The following is a 24,392-nucleotide window of genomic DNA, read 5'->3' on the forward strand; positions in this document are numbered from 1 at the left end:
CATCTTCTAAATTCTATGGGATGAAATGCTCGACAGTAGTGTCCTGTTTCCTATTCTTTTACACCTGGTGAGGCTGCACCTGGACAATTAGTCTTCCATTGAAAGTAAGATTGTCAAAAATAGATTGGCGCAATCATTAATTTTGCTCTTGCAGTTGGGGGAGCAGAGCTTTAAAAAATATGTACTGCCTATTAGTTGTGGTAAGATTGCTAACCTCACACAGATGGGTAACAAAGATAGCTCGTGTATGAAATGGAAATGTCACAATGATACGGGAAGGAGGTGTTTTCTGACACTGGAGTTCAAGCTGTTGCATTGCTTTAGGCTTTTATTTGCTGGAGGAAGTCATCAAATGGCATTTGCTGTTCCTTACGCCTGTCTTTACAGTTTGGATTTTTATATTTTTGACTTGGCAAGTTGGTGTAAGCGATAATGAAACTGTGAGGGAGCGAGGATATCTGGGACCTGCTGGAACAGGAAAGCAATGGGGCAGTTCCTTACCAAGATTGTTGGATTAAAAAATAAAAATTGCGAAGACCTAGAAGGAAATATAAATTAGACATTAGTGAATTCACTGTCCAATCAAGCACTGAAAGGATAATAAAAGGCTGGGTTTAATAATTGCTGCAGGAATCCTGTTGATGGGGTGGAATCCTTGCTTTGTTGGTCTGCGGGATCCAGTAATGCACATCGTCAGCGATAGCCAAAATGACTTCACGCCTTGAAGCACTCAGCAGCTACCGACTGGAGGACTGACCGCTCAGCAGCCTCACCTGTGTCACCAGGAGTGGAGCCCACTGCTGGGAACGCAACTGGAAGAAGAGAACAAAATGAATGGGCAGTACCCTCACAACCAGGTAATTAGGATCTGGTCTGCTGCGGCTAATCAGCTGGTCCCAGCAAGTGGGGCAGGGGATTGATGAAGGCAGGTGGCATCTATGCCATGGATGCAGCCATGACCTCCATGGGTTGAAAATTATCTGAAAAGGAAGACCCTGTGATTCAGAGCAGGTTCAATTCCTGTACCGGCTGAGGTTATTCATGAAGGCCCCGCCTTCTCAACCTTTCCCCTTGCCCCAGGTGTGGTGATGCTCAGGTTAAATCACCACCAGTCAGCCCTCCCGCTCAAAGAGGACAGCAGCCTATGGTCATCTGGGATGAGGATGACTTTAGTTCCATTCTCGTTTATCTCCTGGTAGCCAGAGAATCACTTCTGATGACTTATCTTCCCTTCTGTTTTCACACTGTGACCTCTGATGTTCCCCAAGGATCTATTCTTGGGACATCCTTCAAATTCTGATCGACATGTCGCCCCATGGCAACATCATCTAAAACCACAGTGTCACTTTCCACTTGTATATTACGGATATCCAGTTTGATCTCACACAATCTCTCATGATCCCTCGCTTGACTTCTTGTCCAACTTTCAGTACTGGATGAGCAGAAATTTCCTGAAACTAATTGTTGGAAAGATCAAAGCATTGGAAGGAATTTACTGCCTTCCCCCTACGGTGGAAAGGGAATTTAATTGGATGGGAAGGTAGTGGGTGTGGATTCCACCACCTTCCCACCTCTGCCCCGATTAAATCTGTGGTAAGCAGATCCATAGACGGCCTTCCCCCCCCCCACCACCAATTGAGACCCTAAAGTGGGCAATTAATTTTTACTTAAGGGCCTCATCCAACCACTAGGGGCAGTCAGGGGCTCACCAGGTAGGAAGCATAAAAATCAAGTTCTGCTGCTTCCAAGAGGATCCATCAAAAGCACTCCATGCCTGATCGGGAGATGCGGTATTGGGAAGGAGGGTTGGCTGACATCCAACATGGCTGACCTTCCCAAAAAGAGGTGACATGGGGCTCTTGTTGGCTCCCCAGTGAGTCCACATTAAATTCCGCCCATTGCCATCAATCCTTGTCACAAATGGATTCCCCAGGTACACACTCTGTCCTTTTACCTTGCAAATGCAGGAGCTTCAAGCAGACTGGTTGAAAACTTGGTGTCATATTTAAGCTAAGACGAGCTTCCGATCACCTACACACTAACAATGAGACTATTTCCACATCCCTTAAATAACCTGGCTCTGCCCCAGCCTCAGCTCATCTTTGGCTGAAATGTTCATCCATGCCTTTCGTTCTCACGTGACTTAACTATTTCAACATTCTTGTGGCCAGCCTCTCATCCTTTATTTTCCTTAAACTCGACGGCATTAAAAACTCTGCTGCCTGTGTCCCAACTGGTCTCATTTACCCGTCACCCCTGTGCTGGCTGGCTTACATTGGCTCCCTATTTAACAATGCTGCAATTTTTAAATTCTCATTCTTGTTTGCAGCCTTGACCTCACAATCCTCCTAGATGTCTATGTTGCACTAAGCCTGGCCTCTTGAGCATCCCGAAATCTAATCACTCCAGCATTTAATCACTCCAGCAATCAATCCAGCTGCCAAGGCCCTAAGCTCTGGATTTCCCTCCCTAAACCTCTCGGCCTCTCTCCATTTTCATCTTTTTTCAGGCCTTCATTTGTCCAAGGTTTTAATCACCTGCCATAATATCCCTTGTGGCCGTCAGTACCAAGTTTTGTTTTTTATTATTGCTGTGAGGTGCATTGGGACATCTTATTACATTAAAGGTGTTATGTGTATTTACGTTGTCGAAGTTGTAATTAACAGTTATCTTGTTGTTAAATGGGTACTTAGACTGGAATATGCAAGACTTGACTTTGCATGGTGGGTTTAGTTCTCACCCACCGTGCCAAACAGTGAAGAGGAACATCAAAATTCAGACAGCAATTTGGGGTGTTTGAGTTCAATGCACATCTGTCCATTGCCTCAAATACCTGTGTCTTTGTGCATAAATAATGGTGAGTGCCATTAATCTCACGGCTATAATTAAGAGGAAAATCTGGGATATGATATGTAACTTGTAGTTTACTTGGAAATAGTGGCTTCCATCTGCCACTTACAACATGTAGGCACAAATATACTGGCACCATCGTCAAAACAGGTTTCATTTTCAATTAACCATCTACTTTGAAACATTGCTGAAATATTATCTCATCTTACTATCACTCCTGTCACAATTCAATGGCTACCAATTTTTACAGTTCAGCTAATTTTAATTGAATAAATGATAAAATGCATTTTCACATTTATTACTATTTCTCAAATACCCACATTTTCTATTAAAATCTGAACCCAAGTGCTCCAAAATTTCTCGCGTCAACAAAATCAAAATGTAGTACCACATAAAAAAAACCCAGGGTGTAAAATATTTATAAGGCTTGTAACATCTTGCTGAAGTGAAGTAAAGTCGGGCAAGGCACAGAGCTCGCTTTCTGCAGTTAAAGCGATGTGGAAGTGAAGCACGAGTGAGGGATCAATCTTTTCGTGCTGCGTGGTTCTTTTGAATAACGGCTATAACCTCTGCCATCAATGACAATATATTAGCGAAAAGCATTGTGTACAAAAACAAAGCATGAACATTAAACTGACAGAGAGATAAACAGGCGCAGGCATCCAGAAGTGGAGAAAAGGCACAAAACATGAACACTGTAGTGATTGGAGTTTAACAAGCAGGAGAGCTATTGTCCGGGCAGTTGTTCTGAGGTTGGGAAGTGCAGAAGCCCGAGTCCTCAATCTGCTGGGACCTCTTCGGAATCCATGAAATTCTGGACGATTACAACCAACACGTCCACCAGCTCTGCAGCCATTTCCTTTAAGAGCCTAGGAAGCACGGTTGCATACTGGTTAGTACAATTGCTTCACAGCTCCAGGGTCCCTGGTTCTATTCCCGGCTTGGGTCACTGTCTGTGCGGAGCCTGCATGTTCTCCCCGTGTGTGCGTGGGTTTCCCCCGGGTGCTCCGGTTTCTTCCCACAGTCTGAAGATGTGCAGGTTAGGTGGATTGGCCATGTAAATTGCCGCTTAAGTGTCCAAAGATGTGCAGGTTAGGTGGGGTTAATAGGTTACGGGGATAGGGCGGGTCACTGGGCCTCGGTAGGGTGTGCTTTCAGATGGTCAGTGCACACTCGATGGGCCGAATGGCCTCCTTCTGCCCTGTAGAAGTTCCATGATTCTATTCTAATCTCTGCTTCTAATTGCGCATGTGTGGACTCAAGAAGTAAGGTTCACAGGATCAATGCTGATGCACGGTAACAGTCTGTACATCATTGATACTGCAAAATCCAGTCCTTCATTTAAAAAAGACCTGGAACCTAGCTGTTAAAAAGTAAGAGATGTTTCCCTTTTACCAATGATGATAACACAGCCAAGAAAAGGATCATTTCACTTTGCAAAGTTTATTGGACGAGAGAAGAATCCAACAAAGATGCCCCTATGAAAAAAAAGAGAGCAGAACTCCGTTCCTACAGCACAATCAACCATGCATTCTTATTTGTTTTTTAAAAAATCAATGACCTTGAAAGCTGACTGTGTGAATATTTAGCATCCAAATATTTATTGGATTTGTAGCTTTTTTGTCTGCTGCTCGATTGACGATGTCAGCTCATTTATTTTAAAATGGCTACACCTTAAAAGAGAGGAGAAATAAATCGCATTCGCATGTATTGGGCGGGAGATAGCGTCCCTTTTCGTGGGCACAAATCCCGTCATGACCGCTAAATCTCACGAGAAATCCAGAATGGTATTTGCACTGGCGGGATCTCAATTTGAGATCTCCCCCCACGGGACACCCCCCTCCCCGTCGGTGACATAATCAAGTTCATGATCGGAAAGGGGGCAAACCTGATTTCTATACATTATAATATTTTAACAGATGTTTACCGGGTAAGGACTACCTGTGCCTCATTCTCCCATCCAGTTAGCACGGCTTCACGCTGGCGCGAATCACTACTTTCTTTCAAAAGCGAGAACAAGACATCATGACCACGCCAGGGGCACGGAGGTGAGTATAACCTATGGGTAGTGAGGGACTTTGCCGGGCAGTGTCCTGGCATTGCCCCCTGGAACTCTGTCATTTCAAACTGGCACCATTAGTGTGCTGGGGCAGGGCCAGGTTGTCACTGATGGGCACTGCCAGCAGGCACTGAAATGGGAACTGCCAAGTGGGCTCTGGCTAGTGGGAGTGGCTCTCTGTTGTGAGAGGATGGGTTCTCCTTATCTGTGTTGGGGTGGGTGGGGAGAGGGAGAGAGACAGCGCAGGTGGGAAAAAAGGGGGCAACTCCGATGGCAATGCCTGGGGGAAAGACGGGAAAGTGGGCCATAAGTGCCTCCTTGATACCTCCGTGGGGGGGGGAGGGGAGAGAGTGGGTAGAGTGGCTCCCGTTACTTCCCTGGTTGGGGCATGTCATAATATACACACAAGTATATGATGGTGCATAGACAGACACTGACTGACACACTGAAAGACCAATCAACACACACAACACAGCAGCCAATCACCAGATAGGGCACGGTCACTGTAAAGACAGAGGGCATTAGTTTTCCCGCTCATTCGGGATGCAGCCTCTGAGACAGACAGAGCCCGCAGTCAGTAGCACAAGCATCTACCATGTGCTAGCAGTATAGGCTGGTCAGGTAAGCCATAGGTCTTCAGTCAACCTAACATAGTGTCGACCCACAGTGCAAGTTTAACAGCTCATAGTTAAATAAAATAGAGTTGTACTTCTACAAGTAGCCTGTCTCTCTCACTGCTCTGGTAAACGCAGTCCTCACAGACCCAGCATACCCAACACATCAGGGCAGGGGGTCACGCCAAAGCTTGTCGGGGTGGTCTTCTCCATGTCCATGGGATGATTGAGGATCTTATTTTAAATGCCATCGGGGTGCCCTTTAAAGATGAATCCCTGATCCCTGTTAAGCCTGGCTTGTCAGCTGTATCAGGCCCGACTCCACCAGAATGACTGCGTAAACCACTCCCCCAGATTTTCTGTGCACAAGTGCCATAAATTCTGGTTTGAAAACTAAGCTGTGTTTCTGGAGAGTAACATGCCGGTTTTCAGTCAGACCCTGACACGTTGCCATTTTTGGGGGAAATTCCGCCCATTGACCCTGTGCAGTTATATTCAACACTGTTTCAACACGAGCATGCTGATTACATGAAAGCACTGAATTTTACAGCACAGAACCAAGTTGGTCATTGCATACACCTATGCTCACTGATAAACATATTCAATTTTTCCAATTTCCCTGCTCCTTGCAATATCCTGGCAAACGTTTCAAGTACAATGGGCGGCACGGTAGCACAGTGGTTAGCACTGTTGCTTCACAGCGCCAGGGTCTCAGGTTCGATTCCCGGCTTGGGTCACTGTCTGTGACGAGACTGCCTGTTCTCCCCGTGTCTGCGTGGGTTTCCTCCGGGTTCTCCGATTTCCTCCCACAAGTCCCGAAAGACGTGCTGTTAGGTGAATTGGACATTCTGAATTCGCCCTCTGTGTACCCGAACAGGCGCCGGAATGTGGCGACTTGGGGCTTTTCACAGTAACTTCAGTGCAGTGTTAATGTAAGCCTACTTGTGACAATAAAGATTATTATTATTATTACTTCTTCATATGATTTTGCTTCTGGTAGACCATTCAACATCCAAAGAAGAGTTTCTCCCATCCATCCCTTTCCTCACTTAATGGCACTTCAGTTACAAACCACATTACCAGCAGGAATAGTTTTCCCTATTTACTTTGTAAAAACCCATCACAATTTTCAACCCTTCCATTTCATCTTAACCTCTTTTGTTCTACTGAAAGAAACGTGTGTCTGCTTAGAAATGAGTATTTACATCCTTGATATTATCTTGTGCCAAGTTTTGCCTCAGAAATGTTCTGGTGGGTAATTGAGAAAAACATAAATTGAACGGTGGTTGATTTTTGTTGTACTCTGCAATTTACCTGTATTATCAGTTATGGTACAGTTTCCCTTCTGTCACTCACTTCTGAATTCAGAACAATTCCTCTTGTGAAGAAATATTTTGCTGAAGTAACCACCATTTCCAAGGTCAATTCCAACCATAGAGTGGACTTAAAATGTTTGAAATGCGATTTTGAAAAAAAAAAACACAGTTCAGTACTTAAGACTGATAACTGAAAGGGAACAGTCTTTTGCATTTCTGCCCTAGCTTCCAACAATTCCCTCTACAGCTAACTACATGGTTCATAAAACTGGTAGATCAGGCATGTTTTATGCATTACAATTTAAACTGTAATTAAATCTCTCAGTGCTGCCAACCAAATCACATAATATGAGGAAAAATGAATTTTCCAATGTTTCATGGTAGAAGACACATATGCAATGTGCTATCTCTTTGTCTCTGTAATATAAATTATGATTTTAAAAATCAGAATTACATGAATCCTTTAACTCTTAGAGTATGAGTGGATCTTTCCAAACCCCAAAATGCTTAACTGCTGACAGCTGAAAAATATGATTTTCTCCCACTGTGCTCACAAAGCAGAATGTCTTCAGTCAAACTTTCACTATGCACATCATACTGAGAATGATTTTAAAAATGTTAGCACTCAGCCAGCTTTGTTGTTTACCATGACGAATATTCTATATGTCGCTCTTCTTTCATAACGGCTGTGATATTTTTAAGTCCTTTGTATTAGCCCTCACTGCAAGGGGTTGGAGTATAAGAGGAAAGGGGAGCTCAATTTGTTGTCCACCAAAAAAAGCTCTGACGGTGCGATTTGCAGGCAGCACTCCAACTGTGCCCCAGCGCAGATCTCCAAATTGGGAGAGGCTAGAACCACTCAAAGCAAACCTGCACCACATAAAGCTATCCTGCAACTCTTAAAGGAGGAGATGCATTTTCCCTGGATCAGATGGCGGATGTTATTCTGGAACTCATTCTGACACGGAGAAAGATGTAATGATGGCACAACATGGGAGAACAGAAGCTCAACTGCTTCCTGATGCTGCACTGGAGGCCTAGGTTGGCCTAGACCTCGACCAAGGAGGAGCAATGTGTTCTATTCACAGGGGGCCAAGAGGCCCGCCAGGAAATCTCTCAGAAGGCAGTCAGGCTTGAAAGCCATGGCAGTCAAGTCAAAAAGTCTGGATGCAGTGCCACAAAAAGATCAGTGAAGTCACAAAAATAATCACGGTTAGAGAATGCATTTTCGAATGCCATATTCCACTAACCGCACCATCAGTCTCAGGCGCCTCATTACTCAACTACCAATAACCTCCATGAATTAGTACTCATACCTGACATTTGGAGCTTCACCTCAATCGTGCACACTTAGCATTGCTTTAAGCCTCACCCCATAGCTCATCGGATGTACACACTGCCAGTTAGTCAACTATAACAACCACAAGATCAAACAGATTCTACCACATTCAGTGACACACTCCCTCACTCTTTCAGGGAAAGATAGCACACAAATGGAGACAGTAAGTGCTAAATGGCGGGTGACAGGTGTGGCCGCACATTCCTACTCCATGGAGAAGATGGTGCTCACAATGGCTGTGGTCAGCGACAGGATTGAAATTATCGAAGATGACAGGGTGTTCAAACCTCCTCCAGCTTCCCAAAAGCCACATCCTCTTCATCCACAAGTGTTTGGATTGAGAAGGTTCTAATGGTGTAAACACTCTCTCCTCTTATGTTTCCCCAACACCTCTCCACAAATGCAAAGCAACCCAGTCAATCCTTGTGCATTTCTCCTTTCAGATACACAATCTGAACTGCAAACTGGCCTTGATGTGACGGAAAAGCAATAAATAGAAGAGCAAAAATACAGCAATGAAGAAGAAGCACTGTCACTCGATTTCACCGTCTTGGGTGCCAGCCATTGCTTAGCTGCTAGCACTCTTGTCTCAGGGTCAGGAAGTTATTATTTTAAGTCCCACTCCAGAGGCCAAAACTCAAAATCTGGGCTGACACTCTAGTGCAGTAGTGAGGGAGCCCTGCAATGTTGGAGGGGCTGTTTCACAGCTGAGACATTAAACCAGGGTTCTTTCTGCTGTCTTAGGTGGGTATCAGAGATCCTATGGCACTACTATGCAGAAGGGCCAGAATTATCCATGGTGTGCTGATCAATACTTAATCCTCGATCAACATCAGTGAATAAAACAGATTGCATGGCCATTGTCTTACCTCTGTTTGTGGGAGCTTTCTGTGCACTAATTTAGCTGCCACATTTCCTCCATTAAAACAATGACTAATCGTCAAAAGTACTTGATTGGCGGTAAGGGACTTTGAGATGTCCTAAGGTCATGTAAGGAACTATACAAATGCAGAACCTTTTTTTCAGACACAGGATCAAATACCGACACAATATGTAAGCTAGACACCCTGAATTCTCACATGCAGACAGGCCAAGCACGAGCGGCACATTGCAATGTTACATCTGAGGGCGACGCCTTGAAGTGCAACAATTCTGTCATTGGGGAGAGCTCATGTTTGGCAGACCAAGCTACCCAATCTTAACCATTCTACCCTTTCAGAAACTGAAGACCAACTTTTAAAACTGCTAGAGAAGATGATCAACAGGGCACGATAAAACTGCAGGTACAGACTTGCCAGTTTACAGTTGGGGCAACACGTTCACATCTAGAATCCCATAGAAGGTATATGGCAACTAGTCGAGCATTTGTTTGGAACCGAGGTCCAATGAAATCATTACACAAAGGCACAGCAGTGAGGCAAAAACCAAGGACAAATCAGACCCATTCCGGTTCCTCAGCACCGTACAGTCTTGTTGCATTGAGGGCAAGATCGTGAATGAAACCACGAACACTGTCCAAGAATGACAATTTTTAAAAATTCATTTACGGGACGTGGGTGTCTCTGTTTAGGCCAGAATTTAGTGCCTATCCCTTGTTGCCCTTCAGAAGGTGATGGTGAATTACCTTCTTTAACCGCTGTAGTCCTTGAGGTGTAGGTACACCCACTGTGCTGTTAAGCGGGAGTTCCAGGGTGACGTCCCAGCGACAGTGAAGGAACGGTGATATATTTCCAAGTCAGGGTGGTGAGTGACTTAGTGGGGTTCCCAGGTATTTGCTGCTCTTGTCCTTCTAGATGGTAGTGGTCGTTTGGAAGGTGTTGTCTGAGGAACCTTGGTGCGTTACTGCAGTGTATTTTGAGTTACTGCAGTGCATCATAAAGAAAGCTCAAGGCAAGGTCACCATTACAAGATCTGCCCACACCAGCAGATTATTTTTATGATTTATCAGCTATGACTGCAACAGGTGGAAAATTCCAGTGAGGACCCCACACCGAAGCACAGATATCTCATCCTGGTTTTCAAATCCTTCCCTACATCAGGAATCTTTTCCAAACATGCAACTTTCCGAGATATCTACGCTCCTCTAATTGCAGCGTCCAAGGAATCCTTAATTCGAATCACTCTACCACATATAGCCATTGCCTTTTCCGAGGCACAAAGCTCAGGAATTGCTTCCCTCAACCTCACCACCTTGCTATCTCCTTTCAGACCACATAGACCACAACTCACTGAAGGAGGAGGCTCCACAAATATCTCCATCATGAATTGTGGAGAAGCCCAGCACCTCTGTGCAAAAGACAAGGCTGAAGCATTTGCAACAATCTTCAGCCAGAAATGCCAAGTAGATGATCCATCTCGGTCTCCTTTGGAGGTCCCCAGCATCACAGATATCAGTCTTCAGCCAATACAATTTACTACGTGTGATGTCAAGAAACGGCTGAAGGCACTGGATACTGCAAAGGCTATGGGCCCTGACAATAGTCTGGCAATAGTACTGAAGACACGTGCTCCAAAACTTGCTGTACCCCTTGCCAAGCTGTTCCAGTACAGCTGCAACACAGGTATTTACCTGGCAGTTGGCAGCCCTGGGGTATCCTGCACACAAGAAACAAGACAAATCCAACACAGCCAATTATCGCCCTAGCAGTCTACTCTCCATCATCAGCAAAGTGAAGGAAGCAGTCATCAATAGTGCTGTCAAGCGACACTTGCTCAGCACAATCCTGTTCACAAACGCTGAGTTGGGATCTACAAGGGTCACTCAGCTGCTGACCCCATTACAGTCTTGGTTCAAACGTGAAAAAAAAGCTGAATGCCAGAGGTGAGGTGAGAGTGACAGCTTTCGAATCAAGGCAGCATTTGAGCGCATAGGGTGTCAAGAAGCCCGAGCAAAACTGGAGTCAATGTGAATCAGGGGAAAAACTCTCCACTGGTTCTTCAGGGCAGCAGGGTAGCATGGTGGTTAGCATAAATGCTTCACAGCTCCAGGGTCCCAGGTTCGATTCCCGGCTGGGTCACTGTCTGTGTGGAGTCTGCACGTCCTCCCCCTGTGTGCGTGGGTTTCCTCCGGGTGCTCCGGTTTCCTCCCACAGTCCAAAGATGTGCGGGTTAGGTGGATTGGCCATGATAAATTGCCCGTAGTGTCCTAATAAAAGTAAGGTTAAGGGGGGGTTGTTGGGTTACGGGTATAGGGTGGATACGTGGGTTTGAGTAGGGCGATCATGGCTCGGCACAACATTGAGGGCCGAAGGGCCTGTTCTGTGCTGTACTGTTCTATGTTCTATGGTTGGAGTCATACCTGGCACAAAGGAAGATGGTTGTGGTGGTTGGAGGTCAATCATCTCAGCTCCAGGACATCACTGCAGGTGTTCCTCAGAATAGTGTCCGAGGCCCAATCACCTTTAGCTGCTTACTCAATGACCTCCCTTCCATCATAAGGGCAGAAGTGGGGATGTTCGCAGATGACTGCACAATGATCAGCACCATTCGCGACTCCTCAGAGAATGTAGTAGTCCATGTCCAAATGCAACAAGACCTGGACAATATCCAGACTTGGGCTGACAAGTGGCAAGTTACATTCGCACCACACACGTGCCAGGTAATGACCATCTCATACAGAGAGGATCAACCCATTGCCCCTTGACATTCAATGGCATCACCATCGCTGAATCCCCCACAATCAACATCCGGGAGGATTACCATTGACCAGAAACTGAACAGGACTAGCCATATTAATCCTGTGGTTACCATAGCAGGTCAAACGCTAGGAATCGTATGGTGAGTAACTCACCTCCTGACCCTCCAAAGCCTGTCTGCTACCTACAAGGCACATCAGGAGTTTAATGGAAAAGTCCACTTGCCTGGATGAGTGCAGCTCCAACAACAATCAAGATGCTCGATACCATCCAGGACAAAGCATCCCACTTGATTGCTACCCCTTCCACAAACATTCAATCCCTCCACCACCGACGAACTATGGCAGCCGCGTGTACCATCTACAAGATGCACTGCGGTAACTCACCAAGGTTCCTTCGGCAGCACCTTCCAAACCCATGACTGCTACCATCTAGAAGGTCACGACGAGCAGATACCTGCGAATCCTACCACCTGGTGGTCCCTCTTCAAGTCACTCATCGCCCTGACTTGAAAATGTATCACCGTTCCTTCACTGTCGCTGGGTCAAAATCCTGGAACTCCCTCCAGAACAGCACTGTGGGTGTACCTACACCTCAAGAACTGCAGCGGTTCAAGAAGTCAATTCATCACCACCTACTAAAGGACAACTAGGGATGAGCAAATGAGTAAATGCTGGCCAAATCAGCGATGCTCACATCCCGTAAATGAATTTTTGCCAAACTCTTGAAAACTTACCTTTTTGACCAAACTTTTCCCCAATACCTTCTTATGCAGTACGGTGTTAAATTTTGTTTTATAATGCCTGCCTTGGGCTGTTTTATTATATTAAAAATGCTGCATAAATATATATTCTTCTTGTCTTGGAACCTGACTCTCAATGAGGTTCAGGTTAAGTAAAATGCTCCCTGAACATCCTGGTAGATGTGATCTCTTGCTACCGGCCCCTCTCTTACTCCTCCCTCTTCCAGCACCTTGTCCTGCATAGTCTTGCCTCTGTTCATCATCTGTCAGGCTGCAGTTCGAGTGGAATGTTTATTACTGCATCCCTTTCCAGCAGCAAGTGGTTTATCCAGAATCGTTGATGCCTGGGTGAAGTCCTTCAGCACCTGCCACTTTGCAACTTCAAAGACCTGGAGGAGCCACCAAACTCTTCTCCGACTGCGGCAGGAGCCAGCAGAAATCAATCAGCAACTAACATGCCAGTATTTGATGATCAATTTAAATAGCACTGCTTTGTGCCCTTCCTGCTGCTAAATGCATGTTCAGCTGTGCATGTTCAAGAGATTACATTAGCTGGAACATTGAGCTCCAAAATCACAGTGCCGGTGTCAAATCAGAATTACACATTGATTGACGTCATGTTCTGTCCAGTCTACATCCTTCTGAGGGCTGCTTGCGTGCTTGCTAATGCCCACATTGAAATGGAGTCTGGCACAGCCTATACCCAGAGAGTTTTGTGCGTCACAGCTGTCATTTTAGAGCCAAAGTGGCACTCGGAATGCCACAAGTACATGCAGAACGGGCTTATTTGTGTGGCCCTTGTCTCAGGATAAGGATTTGCCTGTTTAGCACTGAGACAAGGAGAAATCTCTTCATTGAGAGGATTTTGAAACTTTGGAATTTTCTATCGTGCCGTGCACTGGTTTCTCAGTTATGAGTATATTCAAGACTGGTATCACTGGTTCTGTTAATCACCAAGGAAACCAAGGAATCTGGGAAAAAAGCAGGAAAGTCCAGTTGAGATAGATCAATCCTGATCTTATTGAGCAGGGGAGCAGGCTTGAGGGCCCGTTCAGCTTACTCCTGCTTCTTTTTAATGTTCTTAAGTTCTCTCTTCATTCACAGTCACTTTTCCATTTGATAGATTTGTGATTAGTGCAAGACTATGTCTCGTCATTCACAAAATAGATAAAGTTGCCTGCAGCAAATCTAATATGAACAACTGAGTTTTAAAAAATGTTTACCTTTACAGTGCCAATATGTCACAGATCTGAAGCTTTAGTTTAGTCCGAAGACAAATGGTCCCAAGTTTGAACTAAGTGTTTGGTGGAGCAGGGGACCATGTGACATCTGCCATTTGCCACTTCACATTATTCAATGTGTTACAACAGTGAGCCAGACGTGGAATGTTGTTTTCACATGGCTAATGGGGGAAAGGGATACCTTGGACAGCAACTTTTGGACGTTTGAGTTTTACCAGGCATCTGCCTCTTGCCTAAAGTTGCTTTACCATAAATAATGGCAAGAGCCATTAACCTCACCATTATTTTCTCAGCAAGGTCTGGGCCAATGCATTTCAGGACGATATTCCTTGGGATTAGTCCTTGGAGTTGAAGGCAATCTGAATGCATAATCGGAACTATTTTATAACAAAGTAGTCATCCTTTCTAAATGTCATGTAAGGAACATCAGATGAATAATTATACATATAAATTAGCCAGACGGTTTGATTCCGACCATGCGTGACTGTGTCAAGTTTGCACGTTCCCGCCGTGTCGGCATGGGTTTCCTCCAGGTGCTCCGATTTCCTCCCACAGTGCAAAGATCTGCAGGCCAAGTGGATTGGCCATGCTAAATTACTGTCCAAAGATGTGACGATAAGGTGGGGTGAGAGGGTTGCGCGGACAGGGCAGGGGAGTGGGCTAAGGTAAGGTGCCCTTTCGGAGGTTCAGTGCAATCTCGATTGGTGAAATGGCCTCCTTCTGCACTGTAAGGATTCTATGGATTCTACAATTGGGAACTGGTTCAATGTACTACATTCTACATGATAGAAAGTAAAGAATATATGTTCCAAGAAACAATTTATGAACATGTGAGGTGCTTTCAGTTTCCTCATAGGAGTGCCCTTGATTTTCTGTCCATTAATTTAAAGAAAGAAGAAAAGGTCCACCTTTGATGATATGTAACAACACTTTATAGCAAATGAGGTACATTTGGAGTGTGGCCATTGTTGTTTGCAGGCAATTGTGACAGCAAGTTTGCAGATAGCAAGGCCCCACAATCAGCAATGAGGTGAATTAACATTTAATCTATTTTGGTGATGTTCTCTGAGGGATAGATGGCGCCGAGGAGATTGAGAAAACTGCTATGTTTATCTATGAATAGTGCAAAGGGATCTTGTACAATCCGCTGAGCAGAAGAGGTGTCGATTCAGCATTTCATCCAAATCTTAGGGGGTGGGAATGGGCAGTGTAACATGTCCTTTCACTCAAATGAAGAATGTTGAATTAAAGGAACAATGAAGTGGGTTACATGACTCACTGGCAGTTAGATTCTGGAGGATGTAACAACCACAAGAATGCAAAGGAAACCTGGGAAGCTTCTGCCTCTGATCTCTCACTCTTACCTCGAGGCCCTGCTGTGGAATCACAGGGGCTGAAGTGAGGTGAGCTCGGCGAAGGACTGAAAGAAGGGGACATCCTGTCCGAACAAGCTGGCATGGATAGAAATAGCAGAAGTGTGGACCAACAAGAAGATTCAGCACCTCAGAAGGGCATGAAAGATGAGCGAGGTAACACTTTCTGGTGCCAAACCTCAGACTCTGACTTTCCCAGCGACCTCCCGCGCAGCCCTCCATCGAACATCACACCTTGTGGCCGGACTCAGTCCTCTCACTGCAGGCACCACTCAGTTTTCCTCAGCCTTTTGCCCTCTCGCACCCTTGAGTCGCATCCACCCTACACAAATGATGTTCTTCCCTACTCTCCACACCAGCCTTTGTAAACACTACAGCGACCCACATGTTTCTAAACCCGCATCCCCTTGCCTGGTAAAATTACCCTCATGCCCTGCTCACGATTAAAGCCCAAACATTCGGACAAGCAGACAAGAGTGTCACCACAGTGCCAAGGCAGATGCTTATGAATGGGAAAAACAGAGGGTGGAGGTGCCCAGCTTTCGGATAAACACTCCGCGAGAGTGCAAATCTGCACAGGGCACTGTTGAGGCACCCCTCCAGTTACAAGTCAATTGTGGCAAATGATGTGGACCCAATCATAGAGCAAATAATTATTGTAAGTTAGCACCTAATCACATACGAAATAAGCGTGTTGACTTCTATGGGAATTGTCGAGCAGAAACATCAGAGCCAAGATGGAAAATCAATGGGAAAAGCACATTTCTCTAGCAGCACTGAAGTTAATTATGCAAAAGGTGCTAGACAGGAAAAGAGCAAAATTGGATTCTGGCACATTTGTCGTAACCAGCCATGCACGTCAGGAAATTGTAGGTATGCTGCTCATCATTTTCCCGTCATTATGTCTGTGACCTTTCAGACTCCAGCCCACAATCTCTAATGAGTAATTGACCTACAACAAAGAGTTTGCCACTCTTATTTTCAAAGTGGAGTTTAATGGAAACAGCCGGTTTTCTCATGTGAAAAACTACATAGTGCTATAATTAGCGTGACACCTTCGTGATGGAATCTGGAGCCTGGTTTTCCCCTGACGCATTGTGATATTCGGATCAGTCATGAGGAAGATTTGAAGCTGATCAGCTGAAGAGGTGCAAAAAGAGACACTGGGAATCACGGAGATGGAAGTTTAGAACAGGGCGCCTACAGGTTGCAATTTGTTTCCCATTGAACAACTGACAATATGACACAGAAATTTTGTTGGACCCCACGGGCGGGATTCTCCGACCCCCCCGGGGGTCGGAGAATCGCCTGGGGCGGCGTCAATCACGCCCCCGCCATGTCCCGAATTCTCCGCCCCCTGAGATTCGGTGGGGGCGGGAATCGCGCCGGTCGGCGGGGCCTCGCACCAGTCAGCGGGCCCCCCGCGGCAATTCTCCAGCCCGCAATGGGCCGAAGTCCCGCCGCTGACAAGCCTCTCCCGCCGGCAGGAATCAAAACACCTACCTGACTGGCGGGATTGGCAGCGCGGCGGGCTCAGGGGTCCTGGGCGGGGGGGGGCGCAGGGTGATCTGACGGTGGCCTGGCCCGCGATCGGGGCCCACCAATCGGCGGGCGAGCCTGTGCCGTGGGGGCACTCTTTTTCTTCCACCTCTGCCATGGCCTTCACCATGGCGGAGGTGGAAGAGACCCCCTCCCCTGCGCATGCGCTGGTATGATGTCAGCAGCCGCTGACACTCCAGCGTATGCGTGGACTTACGCCGGCCGGCGAAGTCCTTTCGGCTCCGGCTAGCGTGGCGCCAAAGGCCGTTCACGCCAGCCGGCGGAGTGGGAACCACTCCGGTGCGGGCCCAGCCCCTCAATGTGAGGGCTTGGCCCCTAAAAGTGTGGAGAATTCCGCACCTTTGGGGCCCCCCGACGCCAGGACCCCCGCCCCGCCGGGTAGGGGAGAATCCCGGCCCACATGTGGGATAATAATCAAATAAAATCTCTTGATTGGATCTAAGCTATAATTAACAAAAGTGTTGGACAAAACATTATAAATGGATATTGTAATCTATAAATGGAAATATTTTGGTACTTTTATGGGTGGGATGTTCTTTGCATTTTATCTCATGATTCTGAAGGTGGACATTTTTACCCAGATACAAGTGAGAGAAGAGGGCAATAATTGATCAAAAACAACAGAGGTGCAGGAGAGATGATAACCATTGGGTAACAATTTTATGTTTGGAGTTCAGGCACATGCCTAACCTGGAAGCATGCAAAATCACGTGAACAGACATTTGGCATGGGTTACGACGTCATCGTGTACTCGGGCGATACTTCAATCAGTGGGCGCACGCAAGAGTCAGAAGCACACCCGACGACAATCAAGAAGCCAATAATAATGGTTTAAACATCAATGGACTGGAATTTTATACTTCCCGTCTGCCGTCACAGTTGGCATGTGTGCCAATCAGCGAAGTGGCCTTGATGTTAAAACTGCAACCTCACTCTATGAACATAGAACATACAATGCAAAAGGAGGCCATTCGGCCCATCGAGTCTGCACCGACCCACTTAAGTCCTCACTTCCACCCTATCCCCATAATCCAATAACCTCTCCTAACCGTTTTGGACATTCAAGGCAATTTAGCATAGCCAATCCACCTAACCTGCATGTCTTTGGAGTGTGGGAGGAAACCGGAGCACCCGGAGGAAACCCACACAGACACGGGGAGAACGTGCAGACTCCGCACAGACAGTGAGCCAGCAGGGAATCGAACCTGGGACCCTGGCGCTGTGAAGCCACAGTGCTATTCACTGGTGCTACCGTGCTGCCCCTCTATGTATGATCACCCTGCCTGGTCACTGACGGCATAGCTTTTCCATCGATATTTATTTCTCACTGGTCAACAGTACCCTAAGAAAGCTCCATAGCGGCTGTCCCGCTGAGGAAACACAGTGGCAGCGCCAGCCTGCATGCTCCCTCTTCCCTGCGCCCGCTTTCTTCCCACCCTCCCTGGCAGCACTCAGCCTTTCCCATTCACACTGCCAGGCCATTAATTAGCCATCCAGTATGAAATCACGCTCCGGGACTTATTGCGGCCGGGAGTGCGTGCGTGGCTAGTTCTGGGTCGACCGAGTGCACACCCCGGACGGGTGAAAAATTCAGGCCCTGGAATAGGCAGGTTGAAAGGCTAGGCAGAAGATCATGAGAATCATAGAATTTACAGTGCAGAAGGAGGCCATTTGACCCATCGAGTCGACACTGGTCCTCGAACGATCGCCCTACTTAAGCCCATGCCTATCCCCGTAACCCAATGACCTCACCTGGACAGAGGCCAAGCTTTAGAATTCATTGAAAAGTCAGAGATCACACAATCAAGTTGACAATTGGAATCCTTTGACTGCTGTCGGGTGTGAAACAATCTTGAGGATTGGCTAGCTGGCGGATAACAGAGAGTATGAGGAGTAATTTGGTAATTGCCATGCTGGTAGGCTGTGACTAGTGGGTACCACAAGGATCAGTAGTTGGGCCCCAGCTACTCACAATCTATATTAATGACTTGGATGTGGGGACCAACTGTATGATTCCCAGGTTTGTGGAGGACACAAACTAGGTGAGGATTTAGACTAAGTAAGTAAGTAGGTAAGAATATGGCAGATAGAATATAACATACATAAACATGAGCTTATCCATTTTTGGTAGAGGAATGGAGGTGTGGAATTTTTCTTCAATGGTGAGAGATTGAGGTGTATTGACGTCCAAAGGGACCTGGGTGTCCTTGTTCATAAGTCAATGAAAGCTACCAAGCAGATGTAATAAGCAGTTAGGGATCGAGGGAGTGCTGCAGAGTTTCACTATACTAATATTTAGGATGGTGGAGCTATCCTATGGGGAGACATTTGGGAGATTGGGCCTATACTCTCTAGAGTTTAGAAGAATGAGAGGTGACCTCACTGAAACTTAGAAAATTCTTAAGGGACTAGACAGGGTAGGTGCCAAAACGATGTATCCCCTGGGTGGGGTGCCTCGAACCAGGAGACTCAAAATATGGAACAAGCTATTTAGGACTGAGATGAGGAAGAATTTCTTCAGACAGATAGTAGTGGGACTTTGAAATTTTCTCCGCCAGAGGGCTATGAAAGCTCAGTCATTCAGTATATTCAAGTAAGAGATCAATAGATTTCGAGATTTTGTTCATAAATCACAGAAAGTCAGTATGTCGGTACAGCATGTAATTAAAAAGGCAAATGGAATGTTAGCTTTTATTGCAAAAGGACTGCAGTATAAAAGTAGAGACGTGCAATTGTAAAAGGATGTTGGCGAGATCACATCTGGAGTGTTGTGTCCAGTTTTGGTCTCCTTATTTTACGAAGGATGTGGTGGCATTGGAAGAAGTTCAGTGGAGGTTCACCAGATTGATTCTGGGGATGAAGGGGTTGATGTATGAGGAGAGATTAGACAGTTTGGGCTTATTCTCACTGGAGTTTAGAAGGATGGGAGGTGATCTGTTCGAGGTATATAAAATACTATATAGGATTGATAAAGTAAACGTAAACCAAATGTTCCACCTTGAGGGGAAATCTAGAAAGAGAGATCATGGATATAGGTTGAGAGGCGGTAGATTTAGAACTGAGGTGAGGAGGCACTACTTCTTGCAGAGGGTGGTGAATTTGTGGAACTCACTGCCCCATAGTGCGGGGAATCTGAGTCATTAAATGGTTTCAAGAAAGAAATAGAGACATTTTTCAATTTAAAAGTGGGCCAAAGGGATATGGGAAACAGGTAGGGCAGTGGATTTGAGCACAGGAAGAGATCAGCCATGATCTGATTGAATGGCGGAGCAGGCTCGAAGGGCTGAATTGCCTACTTCTGCTCCCAATTTCTGTGTTGCTATGTCAATACTAATGATATCAAGGGAAATGAGGATAACACGGGCAAATGGAGTTGAAGTAGATGATCAGCCAAGATCTAGTTGAATGGTGGAGTCGGCACAAGGGGCTGAATGGCCTACTGCTGCTCCATAGAACCATAGAATTGCTACAGTGCTGAAGGAGGCTATTCAGCCTATCAAGTCTGGATCCATTTAAGCCCTCACTTCCACCCTATCCCCGTAACCCAATAACCCCTCCTACCCTTTTTGGTCACTAAGGGCAATTTATCATGGCTAATACACCTAACCTGCACTTCGTTAGACTGTGGGAGGAAACCGGAGCACCCGGAGGAAACCCACGCAGACACGTGCAGACTCCGCACAGTGACCCAGCGGGGAATTGAACCTGGGACCCTGGCGCTGTGAAGCCACAGTGCTACCCACTTGTGCTACCGTGCTGCCCAAATTACTTTATTATGTTACGACTTAACTGTTATGGACTCCTTTGAAATTGGTGCATTCAGTTAAATATATTCAAGGAGTTAAAAAGGAGTAATTTCATAGAATTTACAGTGCAGAAGGAGGCCATTCGGCCCATCGAGTCTGCACCGGCTCTTGGAAAGAGCACCCTACCCAAGGTCAACACCGCCACCCTATCCCCATAACCCAGTAACCCCACACAACACTAAGGGCAATTTTGGACACTAAGGGCAATTTACCATGGCCAATCCACCTAACCTGCACATCTTTGGACTGTGAGAGGAAACCGGAGCACCCGGAGGAAACCCACGCACACACGGGGAGGATTTGCAGACTCCGCACAGACAGTGACCCAAGCCAGAATCGAACCTGGGACCCTGGAGCTGTGAAGCATTTGTGCTATCCACAATGCTACCGTGCTTTCAACTTTTTTTAAAAATTAGCTCTTCCATTCAACCGTTTGACCTGACAGGGTTGATAGCAGCTGCAGCATCGAAGCTGAGCTTCTGATATAAAAAACATTGGAAATTACTTTTGTTCAAGTCAAGCTCCATGTGGCTCTTAATAAAACAAAAACCAGGGGGAAAAATTGTTTTAAAAAAAGAACCAAATGGAAACTATGGGAGGCAGCATCCCGGTCATGCCTGTTGCTAACTCATTGTGGGCCATTTCATTGATCTGTTGTATACGATTACACTCCCGCCAGAATTTTCTGTTTGCTGCTAACTATATATTTATGGAGAGCTCCTACCAGTGCGGCAAGCTGCCTGAGAATGCTTACAAGCACCGTCAAGCAAATTTAAAGCACAGCGGCAGCTGTTTAAAAGGCAGCAGCAGTCAATTTAAGGGTTCTTATCTCACATGAACTGGAGAGACACAGAATTAAGTTTAACACCATTTCTCACCAATGCAAGATTCCCAAAAACACATCAGCACATTTATAAATTATAGCTTCAAGGGCTGATACATACGGTGAAGCAAAGATGAAATGCACTGGTTGGCACTTGATGCCGACTTTCCAAAATAGCCACCAAAAGCTTTCATTAACTCCCAGAACGTACAGTGCTCCGGGAACAGTGAAGTGCAGTGCAACTTTTTCTGGATTGTTTGAGAAAAGAGAATGGCTAAATGACCCGATGAAGCGTTTTAAACGTCTCTAAGGCTAGGTTTCTGAAAATCCTCCTCCTCTCATGAAAATATGCAAGGCAGATCTCCACCTTCACCCCTTCCAATCACACTACACAACATTTAATTAGTGAAGGATGCCACCACCTTTAGGTTATGTCAAAGGCCAGGGTGGTTAGGAACAACCTTCAGCCACGTGGATAGGGGAAACTGTTGTAATATGCTTTTAAGGGATAGAAACATGACATCAAAAGAAGGGAAGTGTGTCATGCAATCCAGTCTTACTTTTATTGCAAAGCACAGCGCGAGGCCCTGCTTTCTATCATTGTATAAATATTTCCATGTGTCTGGTCTAAATTAATGAACCAATAACATGCTTACCCAATCCCTAATGAGTAATTGGTGCCTTTAAATCCATATTAGAACACAACAGGAACCACAAGACTACTTTGGGCCGAACGATGAAGAACAATGAAAAGTTCAGTCTCAATGGAAGCCATTGCTATTTTTATTTTAAGTGAGGCCCATTGGTCCCTGTCAGGGTATAATACTTTTAGACATTCTTAGGACTTTCCAAGGGCTTCAATAAAATCCATGTCAATTCTCAGAGGCAACATGTGAGGAATTCTGAAGATATCCCAATAAATGCTATCTTGCTTTATGGAAGAGAGACTGCGACACTGGCCTTTTCCCTCATTGAAGGTATATTTGGATGATGAAAAATACTTGTGAAACTAGGGTCTCCTAACTCCTGGAGTTCAGAAGAACGAACATTGAAACATGATAGTTCATTGAAACATAAGGGGCTTGACAGAGTAGATGCTGAGAAAATGTTTCCCCGCTGGAGGATCAGAACACAGGGTCTTAGTCTCAGAATAAAGGGTCATCTCAGGCAATGTCCTGAGGCCGTCAATACGTGGTGCGGTGTACTCAGAGAATATGCCGCTTTAGAGGGGGAGGATTATCGCAAAAACATCGCCGCCCCCAATTTGGTCGGAAACTTGGATTCTGCGGCCATTCACTGAACACAATTTTGGCGGCGGTGACTGGAGAATCCAGTCCCTTACCTTTCGCCTGGGCATTGTGCAGACCTCTGGGGCTGGATTCTTCACCCTCGGGATGCTCCGTTTTGCCGGCAGCCCGGATGTTTCCCGATGGCGTGGGGCTGCCCCACAATGGGAAACCCCATTGACCGACCAGCGTAATGGAGCACGCCACCGGCGGGGTGAAACAGAAATGTGGCGGGGCGAAGAATCCAGCCCCGGTCTGAAAAGAGTGCTCAGTGGAGACATTTTATAACTGAAATAATCGCTGCCATATTTTCTCCGTGGATGTATTCTGATCTATTGAGTACTGCCGCATTTTTTTTCTTGTTACTGACTTCAGAAAATTAACAAGTCTTTTTTAGACTGATCTGTATCCTTCATTTTTATGCCCCAGTTTTCTCCCATTCATTTTTAAACAGAGCAAATCACAGCAGATGTTGGAAATCTGAAAACAGAAAAAGTCGGAAATACTCAGCACCTGTGAAGAAGAATCAGTCCGCTGGCCTTACAGGTTTTAACATGCTCTCTCAGGAACCTTTGGCATCTTCGTCCTTTCTCACACCTTTTGATACCTTAAATAAGCTGGTCTTGGAGCATTGTCCAACAGCTGTCACCAGTTTCCAATATAAAATAAAATCTATTTGCTCGTTATTCGGTCCATTGGGTACCTGTGCTAGAATTTAACATATTTGGCCAGTTAAATTTATATATTGCTCTTATCTCTGTTCTTGTTTCGATCAATCTCCTCTTCCAGTTCTGATAGACTATTCGGACATGAAACACTGAAGTAGAGCCCGACAGACGATAGCGAATTGGTCAGTTTTCCGTCTCTCCCAACTTTTATTTCATTGACATCGATCGAGTTGCAAAATGGGCTGCAATCCCCTTTCATCCATAGAATTCCTGCAGTGCAGGAGACAGCCATTCGGCCCATCAAGCCTGTACCTGAGGAAGGAGCAGTGCTCCGAAAGCTAGTGTTTGAAACAAAAACCTGTTGGACTTTAACCTGGTGTTGTCAGACTTCTGACCGTGCTCACCCCAGTCCAACGCCGGCATCTCCACATCATGGCTACCATTTAACCTGCACATCTTTGGACACTAAGGGGCAATTTAGCATTGCCAATCCACCTAACCTCGACATCTTTGGAAACTAAGAGGCAATTTAGCTTGGCCAATACACCTAATCCATTTTACATCATTGCACAAAGTCCCCGTTATCCTGTTTCCTTCCCCCTTTTTTTTAAAATGCCGACAGATCTATAAGTGCTTTTTCAACAATTCCAATTTTTAAAAATTCAACCTGTTCATCAAGTGAACAGAATCCCAGCACCCGAGCCAGTACTGGAAAAAACCAAATTACCACAGAAGCAGGTCCTATATCAGCACTGATTCAGATGGTACTGCAGTATAAACTGCCTTGGAAGGGAGGATATTTTAACACCTTTTGGCATCATATTTTCCATCAAACCATCTGCCTTATCCTATGCATAATGACTTCTCACCACCATTCCAATATTTTATTAAAAAATTTCTAAGTGTCTATGACACTTAAACAATTAAGCCTTTCTTTCTGTGCCAGTTCATCAATCAATTTCTCTTGTGCTGGCCACAGCTCACAGAACTAATGTTGGTTTATTTTGGCTGATTTTGCCAGAATACACATCTTGGCCTGGCAGGTCAAAGTCAATTAAAAACATTTGAGTTTTGATTTGT

At 45.7% G+C, this 24,392-nt stretch overlaps 1 protein-coding gene and 1 long non-coding RNA gene across 5 annotated transcripts in view; one reads left to right on the plus strand and one right to left on the minus strand.

Annotated features, from left to right (window-relative positions):
- cdh13 (cadherin 13, H-cadherin (heart)) overlaps positions 1-24,392 on the minus strand; it is a 1,126,050-nt gene that overhangs the window by 254,873 nt on the left and 846,785 nt on the right. The window lies entirely within an intron of this gene.
- The window catches only part of LOC119971153, a 46,381-nt gene that overhangs the window by 11,291 nt on the left and 10,698 nt on the right, over positions 1-24,392 (plus strand). The window contains exons 2-3 of one of the 2 annotated variants that reach the window (XR_005461756.1): positions 4,770-4,898; positions 23,099-23,282. This is a non-coding gene — a long non-coding RNA (uncharacterized LOC119971153). Of the gene's footprint in view, positions 1-4,769; positions 4,899-23,098; positions 23,283-24,392 lie in introns of those variants that run through there. The other variant, XR_005461757.1, reaches the window with a different exon arrangement.

The sequence above is a fragment of the Scyliorhinus canicula genome, chromosome 9 (genome assembly GCF_902713615.1).
Source record: "Scyliorhinus canicula chromosome 9, sScyCan1.1, whole genome shotgun sequence".
Classification (NCBI taxonomy): domain Eukaryota; kingdom Metazoa; phylum Chordata; class Chondrichthyes; order Carcharhiniformes; family Scyliorhinidae; genus Scyliorhinus; species Scyliorhinus canicula.